The sequence below is a fragment of the Microcebus murinus genome, chromosome 2 (genome assembly GCF_040939455.1).
Source record: "Microcebus murinus isolate Inina chromosome 2, M.murinus_Inina_mat1.0, whole genome shotgun sequence".
In the NCBI taxonomy this organism is placed as follows: Eukaryota; Metazoa; Chordata; class Mammalia; order Primates; family Cheirogaleidae; genus Microcebus; species Microcebus murinus.
The window spans coordinates 84,501,445-84,520,265 of record NC_134105.1 but is presented as its reverse complement, the minus strand read 5'-3'; the positions used below and the strand labels follow the sequence as shown (position 1 = coordinate 84,520,265).

At 35.6% G+C, this 18,821-nt stretch overlaps 1 pseudogene; it reads left to right on the top strand.

The window, feature by feature from the left end:
- The first annotated feature begins 421 nt into the window (after positions 1-421).
- On the top strand, positions 422-18,618 carry LOC105863956 (tubulin alpha-1 chain-like; annotated as a pseudogene).
- The last annotated feature ends 203 nt before the right edge of the window (positions 18,619-18,821 follow it).

Here is an 18,821-nt window from a genome sequence, read left to right as displayed (position 1 = left end):
TTCTTAATTTTCTATAATGTAAACAAATCTCTGGGAGGAGAGGGAGACATTCTCTAGCCTCTGGAATGTAAACAAATCTGATCACATGGTTTACTAATGAATGGGCATGAAAAAAGATAAGAGATTCATGGAGAATTGTTTTCCATGAGACAAGAAATAACTTTTGCTTGCTTATCTTGAGCAGGGAATCTATGGTAAAAGCTTATTCTTGGTAATATCCACTGTAATGACTCTTTTTTCCCAGGCCAAACAATGAGTTTTTTTTTTTTTATAATTATCAATATGTCCATTTCAGTTATACATTTTGAGTTTTTGTGCCAAGTGAGCCCACTGGGAGTTGCAAATGAGCCACATCTTCATTAATTACCTGATCCTCATGTCTTCTCATCTATATTAGAGGACATGAAATCACATTGAGGCCATGGGAATCAATGTCAAGTTGGATCCTATGTCTGGGTATGCTCTGTTCGCAAGTAAGTAGTTGACTAAATATAGAGTTGTAATTATCGTTGAGCAAGTAATGAGGGAAAGAAACATCACCATGCACATTTGTACTATTGCAGGGTCCTTCCTCTTGGGGCACTATGTCAACATCAATCAAAGATTTACAGGTCTTTAAACATTTTCAGTCTGAAAACAGGGAAAATGATTGTGAGTTTTTATTAGAGTAACTATCCTTATCTGCCTCTTTATCCATTTTTTATTTCATTTGATTGATTATATTGAACAATACCCTCCTGGCTTCCCAACTACTCTCTGGAGATGTTATATTATATCTTCATGGCTCTCTGTGAGTCATGCATCCCTGACTGCCACTTTGACTTTACCATTTATTATGATAACTATGCCCTCCTTATTTCTGATAGTTAAGTACTTCCATCTAGAGTATATCACTTGAGATACTATTATTCTCTCTTGCTATAAAAAAAGTCCAGTTTTATAGCAGCATCTCCCACCATTAACTTTGGCTTATAGAAGGTGCCCAATATTGAGCTCAGTGATGCTGATGTCTCTCCCACCAGAGCATTCTTTATTGCTTTACTAAATAGGATGTCATCATGGCCCTAATATAGAACATAATCTGCAGATGACTTTTCTAGCCTTATCTAGTATAGCTATTCTAGCACGCCAATATCTTTGAGATATTTATCTCCTTTCTCAGAATATTGCATGGAAATTATGGTCTATCTGTTTCACTTATGAGTTCATCATTTTCTCTAAGTTTCCAGAGCTAAGTAGCATTGTGTTAGTACAACCCCAAAGGCCCTTGTCAGGGTGTTAAATCCTATACTGAGGAAGAATACTCATACCCACACACTGTCCCATATGTTCTGCTACCTCCTCTTGATCTAGTAACCTCAGAGTCCAGTCACATGCTATCGGCATTGCTCCTGTACAGCTTGGCTAGATTCTGCAGCTTCTGTAGACAGTTACTTCTTTTCCCTGTTAATACACTTAGCACTTACCTATTTTGGCTATGTTGTAACTTTTCCCCTTCTTATTGATTCTACGGGGATAAATCTCGAGAAAGACATGTTCATGCTTGGCCTTCAAAACAGAGTCCTTTTATCACCTTCAGCCAAAGAGCAGTGCTAGCCTCAAACATCAGATCATTTCTGCATGTTCTAAGCATTTAGAGGGATCTGGGTTTCAAAATGTTGAAAAGAAGAAAAATCTCAAATATGCAGTCTAATTTTACACTTTAAGGATCTAAAAAAGGAAGAACAAAGTAAGCTCAACACTAGCAAAAGGAAGAAAATAATAAAGATTAGAGTAAAAATAAATAAAATGAAAACTGGCAAAACAATAAAAATATCAATAAAACCAAAAGTTGTTTATTTATTTATTTGTTAGAGTTAAAACATAATTGATAAACCATTGACTAGACTAGGAAAAAAAGACAGGAGAGCCAAATTAATAAAATCATAAATGAAATAGAATTTTCAACTAATGCCACAGAAATAAAAATGATCATAAGAGAATACTGTAAGCAAATATACTGTAGCAAACTGGATAATGTAGAAGAAATGGATTCATTCCCAGATACATATAACCTATCAAGACTGAATAATGAAGAAATGGAAAATCTGAACATATCACTAACAAGAAAACTGAATCAGTAATCAAAAACCTCCCATCTCAGTCTGTTCCAGCTGCTATAAAAAAAGTAGCATAATCTGGGAAACTAATACACAACAGAAATTTATTTCTCATAGTGATGGAGGCTGATAAATCCAAGTCTAGGATATTTGGTGCCTGCTTACTATTTCATAGAGGATGTCTTCTTGCTGTGCCCTCCCATGGTGGAAAGGGTCAATGAGCTCCTTTGGGTCTGTTTTACAATGGTAAGAATCCTATTCATGAGGATTTCCCCCTAATGACCAAATAACCTCCCAAAAAGGCCCACCTCCTTTGTGGATTAGAATTTCAACTTACAAATCTGGGTGAGGGGGACCCAAACATTCAGACCATAGCATTTTCAAACAAAAGAAAGGCCAGGACCAGATGGCTTTACCAGGGAATTCTACTAAACATTTAAGAAAGAATTAATGCCTAGCCTTCTCAAATTTTTGCAATTACAATTAAAGCAGGTTCTAATATTCAGATATTCTCCCCTTTCTCTAAGGGAATGAGTCCTAATAGGGCAAAGTGCCAAGAAAGCCCTTTGAAGTTCATATTGGCCTTCTACTGATTAAACATCTTTAGCTTTCATTTTTTCCCATTGCATCAGTGGAACTCAGTAAGGGCCATACAATTCCACTGGCTTCCTAATTAGTAACCCTATCACCACCCCCAAACTTCATAACAGTCCAGGCTATTTTCGCTGCAAGTTAAATTCTTTTCACTGTATTTAATCCAAGTTCATGTGTGCTTTGGAATGATCACACCATTACTTCATGACAGATGCTGCCACTGGTGATGGAGTCCTCACTGTGAGTAGGCTGATAAGTAAGTGATCCAGCTCCAAAATCCCATGTTATATTTGATTTACTCAAACAAATTCTAATTGAGGTCATGCTTTCTAGAAAACTAATTTCGAAAAGGAAACTTAAATCAGTAATATAACTGAAGTGCATTTAAGCGTTTGCAATTAGAAGATAGGTATAGTCATTAACAGAAGGAAGATGTACCTGTTTCCCGTTGCTTCTGTAACAAATTCTCACAAATTTAGTGGCCTAAAACAGACCACATTTATTCTATTACAATTCTGGAGGTCAGAAGCCCTAAAATGGGTCAGAAAGGGCTATGTTCCTCCTGTAGGTTCCAGTAGAAAATTAGTTTCCTTGACTCTTCTAGCTTATATAAGAAATCTGTATTCCTTGGTTCATATCCTGTTTCTCCATTTTCAAAGCCAGAAGCATAGCATCTTTTGTTATGACAATACCTTCTGTATCTACGACCTTCTAGCCTCCTTATAAGGACCCCTGTGATTAAATTGGGCCCACAAGATAATCCAGAACAATGTCGCCATTTAAAAGCCCTTAATGTTGTATCCACAAAGTTTCTTTTGCCATGTGTGATAACATATTTAATGGTTCCAGGGATTAGAATGTTGACATCTCTGGTAGAGTATTATTCAATGTATCACAGTTTTACCCTCTGTGATACCTTCAATTTCCAACACATGGAACTGTTGATAATTAATGACATTTTCTGTTATATTCCTAATGTTAATATATATCTCTAACAAACTGGATGATCTCTGCAACATGAACACAATTTCCTTACAGGTGAAGTAATAATGAATCTTAGCACGTGATTTAATGCTATATAATTCTTTAAACCTAAGATATTTATTATTGTCCTAATATTACAACATTTATATTTAATTATTATAGTTTCTACAAATGGTTTATGAAATATTTAGTCAAAATACCATTTTCACATTGTGTGGTGAGGTTTTTCTTTATTTTTAAACTTTTACAATAACATTCCATTTTTAACACATTTTTCATGTCACAAGCAGCTAATTTGCTCTTAATCTTTTTATTGCCTTTGTGTTTCTTTTCCTGCATGCGATTCAAATAAAACCTTTTACTTTTTTATATTTTGCTGGATGATAGAGTAAATTATAAAGCAAATATGTTATTTTAAAATTAAAGTTAACAGAATTATACAGATGTATATTTTGGAATGGGTTGTTTGTTTTGTAAGATTAACCTTTTTCTACAATCAGTACTGAGTGACTTTTGATTTTAATTTTTTAAGTGTTACAAACATTACTTTTTTTTAAAGGATGTGAAACCATTGTTAAATAAAGGGAAAATTAATTTTAAAGAAGTTTTCAACATTTAAGCAGTATTTTTCATAGTCATTCTCTATTCTGAACCATTAAAGTATAAGATTAATCAGATTTTCCATGCAAATGGCCCATGAAAGACCACATTATCCTGGTGCTATGCTTCAGTGATATATGCAAAATATACTATCAGCTGAGAGTCATACAGATTGATGAGTGGTGTGATATATTGATATTGCTAATACCTTCAATCTTGGTTTCAAAGCAACAGTAAAAGAGATCCAAAAATTTCATGAACTTTCATTCCTATGATCATGTTCGTAGGTTTAATTTTTTGACCTTTACACTTTAGTTTACACAAACTAGAAATATTTGCTATTTTCTAACATTTTGGTTAAATCTGAGGTTAAAGAGTTGGACCTGCTAACATCACAGGGGAAAACTTTATTTTTAACAAAGTGTGAGTAAGAGAATGTGTCTAGACTTCTAGGCACAGAAAGACAATATAAACATAGATGTAAACTAGAAAGAATGCATATTTATTACCATATTCTTACCTTCAATGAAGAAATATATTATTATCCTTATTTTATAAATGGTGTAGTCCCATAAGTAATCATTAAAACAGGTAGCCTCAAAGTTTCAGGCAAAAATATAATGAAATTCAAGGCAAAGATAGTGATGAAAATCATATCTTTTATATACAAATTTCAATTTTTTAAATTATTACAGAGAACTTCATGTAACAAAACATGCATTATTTTATATCTGCTTAGATATTCAGTCTAAATTTGTATTTTAACATTTTCATTAATTAGATAATCAAGGCTCATAATAACATAACAAATAATTAATGTTCATTGCTATACAGTCTTATATCTTTTAGCCCCAGGCTGGTGTCTATGTTATTGTTGCCTTTTAGAGCCACTTGTATTCTATACATATTTGATGACTGTTATGTGAGCACATCTAACCTAAACATGTTGAGGGCATGAAAGAGAGTGTGTGCTCTGTCTCATGGAATCGAGACTAAAGCTTTGAATAAATAATCCAGCCGGAGAACAATATAAGATAAAATTGACAATAAAATAATTACTATTTGTAGGATAATATTTGCATTGTCCAAATATAGAATGCTTTATAGAGTCTATGTAACATACTACTCAAAAATTATAATGTGCTTTCAAGTCAAACAGACTACTCTGATTAACTCTCTGATGCACACAGCGCAAGCTGTATTACCTTGGGCAAGTTAGTCATTTCCTCCCTATTAACTAAATATGATATTCGTATCTCCATGATAGATTATTTGTTGAAATAATAATTGAAATTAAATTTGATGAAATTCATAGAATACATCTATCTGTTATATACTATTTAGTACTTATACATTATTTAGCACATATTAAGCACTCAATGCATGTCAGATTGTATTAATGTTAGTTGTTTCTTTTAGGATATTGTATTAGTGTTAGTATTTATATTAGTATTATTTTGAGTTTTTATATGTTTATCTATTCAGGAGTTAAATAAGTTGAAAGAGACAGATGTATGATGGTCTTTTTTGGCAATGGGTTCCTATGGGTGGTTATGTGATTCTACAGCACGGATAAGGGACTTGGGTATGGAGATAGAAGGTAAATGCATTTTATTAATCAGTTAATTGTTTTTTGAGCATGTGCTCCATATTAGGCACTAGCACTATGCTAATTCCTGAGGAAGTCAAGTACAAACATGTATAATTTGGCTGTCAAGAAATTTATAATCTGGGTCAGAAGGAGAAAAGTAAATAAAGGATGAAAATGCATAAGAGTATATAAAGGAGCACAGACAAGGGGAACAACAGCTCAGATGGCTGGTCAGAGATTTCAAGAAGCAAGAGGAATGGAGGGTGTTGTACTCAGACAGGGAAAACAAGCATGTGATGTACAGATAAAGCTGAAGAGTCCAAAATGACTAGAGGCAAATTGGGAAATGTGTGTGACAAAGAATTTGAGTAGATAGATGAAGTAGAGCCAGTTCGTATATGATCTAAGATGTGGAGGAGGAGGTCTGGAGACATTGGCATGTTACTAGAAAATTTGGAGTAGGGAACTGATACTAAGTTACTTTGCAAAGCATATATGCATTATATTGCAAACAAACCTCTATGATTTTTAATTGCACATTAGATTAATTTTGAAAGTGAAAAAGAAGTTACTGGTAACTTTCCAACTCCTTTCAAAAGAAGATATCTGGATTTAACATCCATCCTAAGTAGTAGGGCTTTTTCAGCAATGCTGGTAAAAGTGCCAACGTGTCTTTTTTTCATTCAAATGACAACCTTCTCCTGGACACTGTCCTTTAGTCTGAATGCATTCTTTGTGAATTAATCTCTTAGGTAATAATATTAGTTAATAATAATCTCTTTGATATGTAAAATGAAACATTCCTGTATTCAAATATTTCAGAAATCAGAGTTTGCAGTTTTGATCTTATATAGCAAGAGAATTTGAATCTTTCAGCTTTATGTCTCACGTGAAATACACTAGCATACTTCTGCTTTCCCTTTGCATTCTCATGTCAAACGGACTTTAAAATATAAATCTCTCATCACTGTCATCACACTTTTATGAGCATGGACTGGAAAAAAAAAAGAATGATAGCAGATATTATAAGGGTGGAAGAATCTAGTATAAAAATTGCCCTAAGAAAAAACCCACTAATATTAATCAAGATCACATACTTCACAGCAGCTGTATTATCAGGACAATTATATGACATAAGCATGGTTTTGAAAGAATAGAAAGAGTTTGCACTTCTCTCAAAACAACATTTTACTTCACTCTCTTTGTACTTTGACTTGTAGAAACGTGGGCAAAGTGAGCCCCTTCCCACCTCATGGAGTCTTTCCTTTACTGACTATATTATGCATTGTAGGCTCCATACTGAGATACCGACAGATTTTCACAAATGTCTTACCTCATAAAGTGATTTATTTATGGAGCAATTGTAATCTGCTAATAGAAATCCCATTTTTAGTGGCTCAAAAGAAACCATGGGTTATGTCCCAGACTACAAGAGTATGGGAAATGTGGCAAAATGTTACTTGGATAAGCAGAGACATTATCTTATTATAGTTTTAAATTTAAAACATTCAAAAATACAAAGAAAAAGCTATATAAAATGTCTTTTTTTGAAATTCAGTTCATACTGGAAACTTCTCTTAACATTGCATTTTGCTTATATTCTATAAAATACCAGTACCAAAAATGATTGCATATGAACATTTACAATATATTTACTTTCTAAGATTAGTATAATTTATTTCTATTACCTGTTCTTTCAGCTTCTAGCTATCATGAAATACTTTATTCGAATTCAAACACAGAAATATATATTACTTCATTATGAAAGTATTTTAGTTATAAAACTACAAATTAGAAAACTAAAAATCCTGTAAAATTACAAGCAGCATTCTACAATTTCCACTAAAGAATATTAGAAATAAAATAAATGGTGTTTGTGGATATAACTATATTCTAAAATGCAGAAATGGTCTAATGAATCTACAGTGTAACATCTTTTCTATTTCTACTGTGAAGGACTTGTGCATTATATCATCTAAGTTTATGTTTCCTGTGGGCTTTATTTTATTTTTATTTGAAGCCTAAAAATACAGAATATTTCAGTTGAATGTCATGTTTTTACTTTTTAATGATAAGGAATTAAAATATGAGCTAGACTATAAGCTTACCTATTGAAACATATTACAAGGCCAGATATTATTTCTGTTAATTTTCAGGCTGTCGCCTGCTCAAGCAGGTTCTTTGAGAGACAGCAGGAGGGAAGTCATAGACTCAAGTTTAATAGTTCACTTAGCAATAATCAGGTTGATCTGTAATCCAGAAGGGTATTTGGGACTTTTGAGATTAATTTTGCTTGATATATTGCTTTTCATATATTCAACCTGGAGAACATCTGCTTCATTATTTAGTGACTTTAGGACCCAATTAGAAATTCAATGGATTCAGTGAACATGAGATTGAAGCAAAATAAATGGCTGATCCCATGGAATTTTCTAGCTACATTATTGTAGTTCCTATTATGAATATATTATTTCTGCTATATGAGAAAATAAGTGACCAGGATACTCATATGGCTGGTAAAGAATATTTACTTATATTTATTTTTTGTAATTTTGGATACCCATTCAAAAATCAATTGATTAAACTTTTCCAATATTTTTTATATGTCAATAAAATCAAATTGTCTAACATTTGACAGTTCCTCTGGATAACCATTTCACAATTCACTGCATCTTATTTTCTTTTTCCGTTTATAATATTTTAACTTGGTAGCCTTCTGTCTAGGAAGGCATCATAACCTTTTTACTAAGTTTTAAATAGTGTTTTCTAGACTACTCAAAGGTCTAAGTTTCCTCATGTAAAAACCTTAACGTTAGTATGCTCTTTAAAATATATTGATAAAAAAAAATAAAATAAAATAAAATATATTGATAGTAAAGAGAATATTTTGTCGCTCCTGCAATTACACCAGTGTGTGGACATTTATTTCATTTACCCATTAATTCTTTTTCTGAGGCAAGATAAATGATCTTCATTTTTAAGATAAGCAAATAAATTGCTAAAATATAAATAAAAGCAAGTTAGAGGGAGAGTAAATTTCAGGTCTCTTGATTCCAACTTTTAAATGTTATAGTTGGTTATCTTTATAATTGGTTATCTTTATGTCTGATAATTTAAGAGGCTTTATTATTATTTGGTCACTTTTTACTCACAGGAGGCCCTTATATATGATAGATCTTCAAACCTGTGAATACAGTATTGAAAAAGGCATGTGCCTATCAATAATCTTGAAGAGGAATGCAGATTAAGAAATAGAAAAATTACATTTGATAAAAATAGTGCATCAAGAAATTTAAAAAGAGTTTAGTAGAAATATAGAAGGATGGGAGAGAGTTTTATCCAAGGCTCAAGGATAAATGAAGATCTAAAAGAAATACAGAAAATATGCTAACTATTGCAGGGGTCCTCAAACTACGGCCGCCCGGGGACCACATGCGGCCCACCGAGGACATTTATCGGGCCCGCCAGGTGTTTTTTCTGCCACTGCCTGTCCTGCTAGTAGCTGACTCGTCCCAGGCCCACAGTGCGCATGTGTGGAATGTGCACCACACTCTCTTGATGGCCCTCCAATGGTCTGAGGGACAGTAAACTGGCCCCCTGTTTAAAAAGTTTGAGGACCCCTGTGAGAGAATAAAAGTTAAGCATAGAAGTTAGGCACAGATGTAGGAGGGAAAAACAGAAACAGATGCAAAGTCTCATACATGACAGAGTTCATGGTTTTTCCAGGAACAGAAAGATAGATATGATTGAAATTACACTGTAATGTGGGAGGGCTGAGAGGTACAGTAGAAGAGATAAAGAAGAATAAAACCAAAAAAGAATATTTTAAATCATACAAAGACCTGTTTTGATCTGTTAAGATTACCAAAATTAAAAAAGAAAATCAGACCATAATGTTAACTTTGCCACCTATAATTCAGAATATGCCAGTGTAGTGAAAAGAGAACTAGAAGGAACACTGACTCCAATTAAGCCAGTCATTAATTATTGGGTTCTTTTCTTCAATGTCAAATATTCAGTTGAACAACTTTTTAAAAACTGTTTTCATGTATGAATACACTATGAGAAATAAAGAAACAAATATTTTAAAATGTTGAGTTTGGTTTGCTTAGGGTTTTTACATGAAGGGGTGCTGGATTTCATCAAATGCTTTTTCTGCATCTATTAAGGTGATCTTATGGTCTTTGTTTTTACTTCCGTCTATGTGGTGAATCACATTTATTTATTTGCATATGTTGAACCATCCTTGCATCCTGGGATGAAACCCACTGGATAATGGTGGGTTATCTTTCTGTTATGCTGTTGAATTTGGTTTCCTTGTATTTTGTTGAGGATTTTGTGTTCATAAGGGATATTGGTCTGTAGTTTCAAAAGACACCACCTGTACTTGAATGATTATTGCAGCACATTTTGTAATTGCAAAGATGTGGAATCCATGTAAGTGTCCATCGATTGATGAGTGGATAAAGAAAATATCACACACACACACACACACACACACACACCCTATGTAGTACTACTCTGCCATAAAAAGGAATGAAATAATGTCATTTGCTGCAATTTGGCTGGAACTGGAGACCGTTACCCCAAGTGAAGTATCTCAGGAATGGAAAAACAAACACCAAATGTTCTCACTAATAAGTGGGAGCTAAATAATGGGTAGACATGATCATAAAGTGGTATAAAGGACATTGGAAACTAAGAAGAGGGGAGAGTGGGAGTGGGTGAAGGATAGAAACTTACCTATTTGGTACATGTACCCTATTCTGGTGATAGGCATGCTAAAAGCCCTGACTTTAGCATTATACAATTCATCCATGTAACAAGAAAACTTGTACCCCTAATATTTTGAAATGAAGCTTATTTTAAAATGTTGAATTTGATGATTCTTTGAGATATCTGAATGGAATTATTGAGTTCTCAATTGTATGAGTTGTATGTGTGGGTATAAATCTCAGAGGAGATATCTGGGCTGGAGATATAATTGTGAAAATTCTTGGAGTTTTTGGGTGTCTAAATAAATAAACTCTATCTTTCCTGCTAAATTTGGAACCAATTGAAGTAAGAGTCAGATGGTTGGCTATAAAATACCGTCCTTTTCACTGGCAAAACAAAGTTCAAGAATATAGTCTAATTGTGTAGCTATGGTGGTCTTCCAAATAAGGAATTCAAAAAATAAGCCCACATAGCCTCAATTTTTTGGCAGTTTTTGGAGTTTATAAACTTCCTTCATGTGGACCTAATCTTCTAAACTTATCAAATGGCTAACAATAAATGAGAATATATTCCTTCTTTGAGTAAGCAGACTGAAAACAAGGCAATGCAAATCTAGTTGTTTTACCTTAATCATCAGTCATATAGGATACTGCTACTTTGGGCAAAAATGAGACCAAACTACTGCTTTAATGAAAGTTCCCCCAAATGGGGACATGTAATTGATTCAAAGTATGCATTAAGCTCTTAATAGTAGAGAAGAGCTTGTAGGTGGTAATTCAAGCTATAAAGGCAATCAACTACAGAGAAAATCAAATGAAAATAGAAGAAAACCTAAGTTTAAGACATATGCTGCAATATGACGAACACATTAGTCCATACTAATGGACTAATGGAGAGCATGAAGAAAGCATTATTGCTTCAAATTTATGTATCCCCAGTGCTTAAAAGAATACATTTCTATATGTCAGTCTCTAAATGTTCTCTGTATTAAAGCCATGTTCCTTAAATGTCTTCTACACTTTTGTTTATCCTTTATACACCTATTCAATTCCATAAATATTGAGTGTCTGCCATGGTTTAGACACAGAAATAAGCTCTTAAAATAATAAATATGTAAGACATATTTCTTCTAATTGAGCTACAGTTTAATGGGGAATTCAAACAAAAGTAATATATCACAATGAGGATATATATTGCGGTGGATGTATAACATGTTGTGTGGCCACAGGGATAGGAAAGACCATCCAATTATTGGGGACAGGATATGCTTCTAGAGGAGGTATTTTCTAAAGGAAAAGTACAAATGGGAGTTCAGTTTGGGGGACTTACAGCAGGACAGCATGGAGAAGAGTGTCCTAAACAAGGGGAACAGAGGTTGAAAAACCTGACGTATAGCTGTTTCAAAAACAGAAGTCAATTGTACTTTTGTACAAGAATCTTTTCTAATATTCATAAAAGAGAGCAGAGTTTAAGAAAAGCAGTAAGGGTGGTTATTCCCCTAGAGTTAGTAACTGTGGTCAGCAATCATCCCCAACCTTAAGACTAAAGGGGGAAAAAGGGAGGGAAAAGTCACGTATCATGGAAACAAAACTGTATACAGCAAGCTGGTAAAGAGGCGCTATGTCCTTTCAGGAGCTATGTCTCCTCAGGGGTGGAGCTAGGGACTACAGGCCCCAATATCACCCTCTCCTAATCTCCTGTCTCATTCTACTGGGTCTCATTGGACAAACTCTACTGGAAGCTATATGGCTAAGGACCTGACTTCAGCAATCGCAGAGCCCAGCCTTCTGGCAGAAAGAACAGCTTGTTAATTGTTGAAAGTACCTCTGGAAGGGTTAAAATTGTATTATACAGATGAAAGTAACATGTATCAAGCTGCTTACCTTTGACTCTATTGTGGCAATATTTCCCATCAGGAATCAAAGAGGGGCTTATCCGTACACCCTGACCAGTACTGTGGCTCTTACACCTGGAAAACATTAAAGTGCAATTCAACTTCAATTTTTAGGGAAAGAAGAGGTTGTAAAATAGAGTTAACATTGAGCTGATCTGTGGTGGCTATATGTTACCATAGCTCCATCTGACTAACTCTTGGCCAAGATAGGGATAAAATAATATATTAGTAATATATTTTGTGCAACTTAAAGTCCTGAAACTCTCCCAGAGGCAAGACAACATTGTTTATGGAAAACATATAGATAGATGATTTGCACTTGGTTTAAGCGTTTACTCAACCTGGTTTTGGCTGTCTGACTAATGGAGTATTACAAACAAACAGAGGTGGAAGCAGCAGCTCATGCCTATAATCTTAGCACTTTGGGAGGCGCAGGTTGGGGGATTGTTTGAAGCCAGGAATTCAGGACCAGCCTGAGCAAGAGCAAGAAACTACCTCTACAAAAAAGGAGAAAAAAAATCTCTGGGTGTGATGGTGCATACCTATAGTCCCAGCTGCTCTGGAAGCTGAGGCAGGAGGATCAGTTGAGCCCAGGAGTTTGAGGTTGCAATGAGCTATTATAAGGCCACCACACTCCAACCTTGTTGATAAAGCAAGACCCTGTCTCAAAAAACAAACAAACAAAAAAAAGACTCTGATTATTAAATGTCAGGTAACTTCATGCTCAAAGTCATTGTTGAACCAGTTACAAGGCTGACATATAATCTGTCTAGCCCAGGTAATCATCGGTAGGTAAATTCATTAAACGATTTCTGTGCCACTCCTCCACCATCAATTCTTAGTCTTTAGAACCCACCACATACCAGCCATGAACTATGTGCTGGTTCATGAAAATGAAAACCACCATATGTTTTGAAAATCAAAATAAGGGACTATAGAATTTTTTCATAAGCCAAAGTATCCCTCTTTCAACTTTTTCTCAGCATGGACTGGCTCCTTATATTTTTAAAATATTTCAATGTGTTGATCTTCATGAGGTTGGATAGAGTTCACCTCCTGGGTGGGCATCAGTGCCTCTGCCTTGCTAAGCTTGTCTTCCTGCACAGGCACCCTGAGTTGTTGAACTCTCATAGATCATGCTATCCTTCTCCTTTTCATGATTCAAATTTCCTTTTTTAAAGGAGAGGAAATTTAAAGGTATCCTCTCATGTTAATAAAGTTTATTTCTTTATTTATAGTTTCAGAAAAATGTGATCTGAGAAAGAATTCTTTTACTTTCTGATTTGTAAGTAAAATATTTATTTCTAAATTTGATGCAAAAAATGGTATAAAAATACAGGTTAAGTGTAATACCAGGGAATTTAACCAAAATAGGGGAAAATAATAGTATTTTATTGGGAAAAATGATGATGGGGAAAATAATAGTATTCTTTTTATTTGGGGAGATAAATGAAGGGATGGGACTAACTTTTGTGATGGATGAAAGAAGGAGAAGTAGAGGAAAAAATCATGAATGACTTCCAGCATTTACACTTGTGTAAGTAGGGGATGGTTGTGGAGCTAACAGACGTGCATACAACCTGAGAAATCTTATGGTTAAGGAAGAAAATGCTACATTAAATTCTGATGACATGTATTTTTAGGTACTTGGGAAACTTGTAAGTGACAATGTCAGATATGTAGATTTAGATAGAAATTTGGGGAGTCTGTAGCATATAGACAGCAGTGGAAATCATGAACATGATCACAGAACCTACAACATAGAGAGAAAAGTAGGAAGGTTGAGACTGAACCCTCCTGAATATGAATATTTACTTATAGCCCAAGGAAGCTGAACCCCCCTCAATACACACACACACACACACACACACACACACACACACACACACACACACACAATGACTGAGAGGAAATAATAAAAAAAACAGGAGGACAGAACCCTTCTTGAACAGAAATATAAAAGAGCATTCTGAGGAAAATGAGGGTGATGTTTTCAAATATTGCAAGACAAAGTATTTTGGAAAGTGGTCTCTGGATATAGTAAAGAAGGCTATATCATGCAGAGTGTTCATTTTCTTGTAAGAATGGGGCTGAACAATGACTTAAGGACTAAATCATGTGTGAAGAAATTGGGAGAGAAAATGTAGCCTGGTCTATGGAAGAGATTAGCAAAACCAGATGGTTATACCTTAACTAAGGCCAACATCTCTGAAGTCTTAAGACATGAATGAAGCAAGGAGGCTATTGGATTTCCAGATTGAGGTGTCATTTATGATCTAAAATTAATAGGAAATAGTGAATAACTGCATTCTACCTTAGCCGATGGGGTATAAGTAATCGTGATTAAAGCACAAAAGCAAATATAGAAGACATACATTTTTGGTGAAAAGTGATAAATTTGTTTTTTGACATGTCTGCCACATGTTCTGGTATAAATGTCTGGTTGGAAGATAGTTGTGGAGTCTCTGTATTGGAATAGTGGTTAGGTATGCGTATTTGTGAATTCCTATCATAAAACACTGTTTTTTTGGGGGGGGGGGTTTAAATGGTTTTCAGTACATCGCTTTGCTAAAGGGATGAGAAATAAGGCTAAAAACATTTATTGGTTTGATTAAGAGGTTACTAACCCTAATAGAGGTTACATCAGCCTAAATAAAAGGAAGCCTTTTTAAGTGAAAACAGGGGTAGCTACCTGAAATCCATCTGCAGAAAGGCAGTGTAACTTTCTAATTGGCATTAAGGCTGCCTCATATGCTAGTGGATGCTTTCTCAGCATATTGGTGGTAATTATTACTGTGGCAGTGGAAGAGAGGATAGAGGTTAAAATTTAAAAAATGGCAAATATGGAAAGCAAGAATAAAGTAGATGAAGGCCAGAACCCTGCAAACAAATATACAAAAGTTATGTAGAGAGAAAAGATCCTGGCAAGAAAACTGAGAAGAAACATTCAGAGACAAATAACTCCTACGTGGTCAGAGGTGATCTGGGTCTATGACTTTGATGTGGAAAGACACGTTGCATTTTCCATATAATGTAATGCATGGTAATCCTCTTCTTTGGCCACTTTTCAAATTGGATGGCTTCTCTGACCCAGATAGCTCACTTCTGCCCCCTTCTGATTTTTGCTTGGTACAACTTGCAAGTTAGAATTAATTGTGAATTTAGGTCACTTGTGAAAATTCAGAGCCCGACAGCTCATATAGATCTCACCACTAGAGGCTTGATTTCTACATTTTATTCTTGTAAAACACAGAATTCTGTTGATGCATCCCAGTCACCTGTGGTTGTGCTAATCCCTTCTTTTACTAGTTCTATACAATCTTAATTACTAATGGCTATCTTTTAAAGGTTAACATCAGTGAAGTCTTGAGTGATATGTACTTAGACCTGGGTTATTAGTTTTCCAGTGGAATTTGAAATTAGTCTACAGGCCTGATATCTATGCAGTTGGAGAGAGCTCTGGATATCTGAGTGTCCACTGATAAGAACCTACCCTAAAGTTAACTGTGTTTATCTAAGTATGAGGTTCTGCCTTGAGTTCAGATTCAGCAATTTAAAATCTGAATGATATGTTGTTAGACACCCTGTTATACACTTCCAAATCATGCTGATAATCAAGACTGCACTGTAATTACTTTATTAATCATTGATCTTTGGTGATAAGCATTAAGTTATATATGATCTCAATTCGAGGCAGTCTTGTCCACAGCTATATTCCGGATACAAAGGAGAAGTGTATTAAATGCCAGGTTTCAGCAGTATTTCTTAAGTGAATTAATAGGTAAATAAGTTAGGTTAAATATATGCACTAAATTCTAGACCTTTTGTTTGATGCTCCATCACTGCTGATCTCAGATCTGCTCTGAAAGAACTAATTGTATAGATTATGATGCTACACATCAGACTCTAGCTGTCATCCAATATCAGCACATCCTCTGTCTAAACTGAAATCTAAGGTAAAACACTCAAATTTTCAATGACTTTCCTCATATAGAAATTTGGACTTCAGCGCATCTTCAAAGAGTTGGCACTCAGGAGCTGGGTCAGTTCTTTCTCCATATCCACTCAAATTCTAACTTCTCCCATTCTACCATTAATCATAGTGGCATGATCCTAGCATTCTCTGTACCTGAAAACATGAGAATTTTTTTTCATTAATTTCGCTTTCATATCAATGTGACAACATGCTCGACACATTTATCAGGATGTTTATTTTTAAACTATTTTTGACCCTTCCTATTGCCAACCTTGCCCTTTCTGGCCCTTCTGTTATGCTCATGCTACTGTTCCTGTCTAGCCTGAGTCATGGCTATGCTTGTCTCCTACTAAACTCTGCTGTCAAATGTTCACTGTTCACCTTCTCAAAAAAAAAAAAAAAAAAAAAAAAGAAGAAATTCACCTTCTCATAATAGTTATCTTATTTTCTGTGTGTTTGTGTGTGTGCATTTGGATTCTATCAGCGGGAATCATTAATAAGAATCAGTAATTTGAATTTCTTTCTTAATATTCTATTAATAAACAATGTGACCTAACACTCAAGATTTGTGATGGCAATGGAGCTCTTATGGAAACCATTGATAATGTGACCCCAAACAAAAGAAAGGCAGAGAAAATTAGAGACTTGAAACACTGAATCAATAAATCAAGAATTATTTCTGAATACCTTAGGGAAGGAAAATATGTGACTAATTCTATTTTTTCTCTTCTTGGTATAATTCTAATACCATTACTAACACTGTCATTATTACTAGCTAGCACGTATGGAGCAAGTAGCATGTAATTGGCTCTATAATAATTATAATTGAGATATTATTTAATGTCTTTCTCACAAAAATCTTATTATAATATGAGATAGATAAAGAAAAAGGCTCTGGCTGAAGATCTTTTTTCCAAGATCTTGTTTGAAGATCTTGTTTCCCAGAAATAAGACCCTAGGGAGCAGCAATGACCCCTTCAACACCTTCTTCCATGAAACTGGACTGGCAAGCACATGTACTGGACCGTCTCTGTGAACCTGGATCCTGCTGTCATAGATGGGGAAAGAACTGCCATTTATGAGCAGCTCTTCCACCCTGAGCAGCTGATATTTGGCAAGAAAGATGCTGCTAACCACTATGCCTGTGACCACTACACTGTTGGAAAGGAGATTATCCATCTGGTGCTGGAGCGAATCTGAAAACTGAGAGACCATTGCACCAGACTTCAGGGCTTCCTGATCTTAGTTTTGGGAGTGGCACTGGCTCGGGCTTTACCGCCCTACTGATGGTGTGGCTCTCTGTTGACTATGGCAAGAAGTTTAAGTTGGAGTTTGCTATCCACCCAGCCCTCCAAGTGCCCACAGTGGTTGTAGAATCCCATAACTCCCTCTTGACCACCCACACCACCCCAGAGCACTTAGATTGTACCTTTATAGTAGACAACAATGCCATCTATGATGTCTGCTGCTGCAACCTGGTCATTAAGCACCCTACCTACCCGGACCTCAACAGGCTCATCAGTCAGATGTCCTCCCTCATTGCCTCACTGCATCTTCATGGTACCTTGATGTGGACCTCACGGAGTTCCAGACAAATCCAGTGCCCTGCCCCTATATCCACTTTCCCCTGGTAACCTATTCACCTGTCTCAGCTGAGAAGGCCTACCTCAAGCAGCTCTCAGTGGCAGAGATCACCATTGCCTGCTTTGAACGCTCCAATCAGATGGTCAAATGTGACCTTCACCATGGTAAGTACATGGACTGCTTCATGCTGTATTGTGGAGAAGTGGTGCCCAAGGGTGTGAATGCAGCCATTGACGCTATCAAGATCAAATGTAGCATCCAATTTGTGGACTGATATTACACAGGTTTCAAGGGTAGTGTTGACTACCAGCCCCCAACAGTGGTGCCTGGTGGCAACCTAGCCAAAATGCAGCAGATAGTCTGCATGATAAGCCACAGCCTGGTAGTAAGCAATACCACAGGTGGGCCTGGGCCCACCTCAGCCACAAGTTTGACCTGATGTATGCCAAGTGTGCATTTGACACTGGTTTATGGGCAAGGGATTGGGGACGGGAACTTCTCTGAGTATTGGGAGGACCTAGCCACCTTTAAGAAGGATTATGAAGAAGCAGGCACAGAGTCTTGTGGACAGCAAGGATGAGAATGGAGTTCTAGGAGGTCCTGGCAACTGCAACACCTGGTCTCTGGCTCCCCAGTTCTGTATCTCTCATTCCACTGTTTCCCCAACCCCTACAAACACAGTTGATGTCTCAAGTGAAAACAAAATGATCTAGGAAGTGGTAAGCTGGGATTTTTATCTACAAGTGAAGAATGAATCTAAAGTTCTGCAGAGTAGTTGTCTAA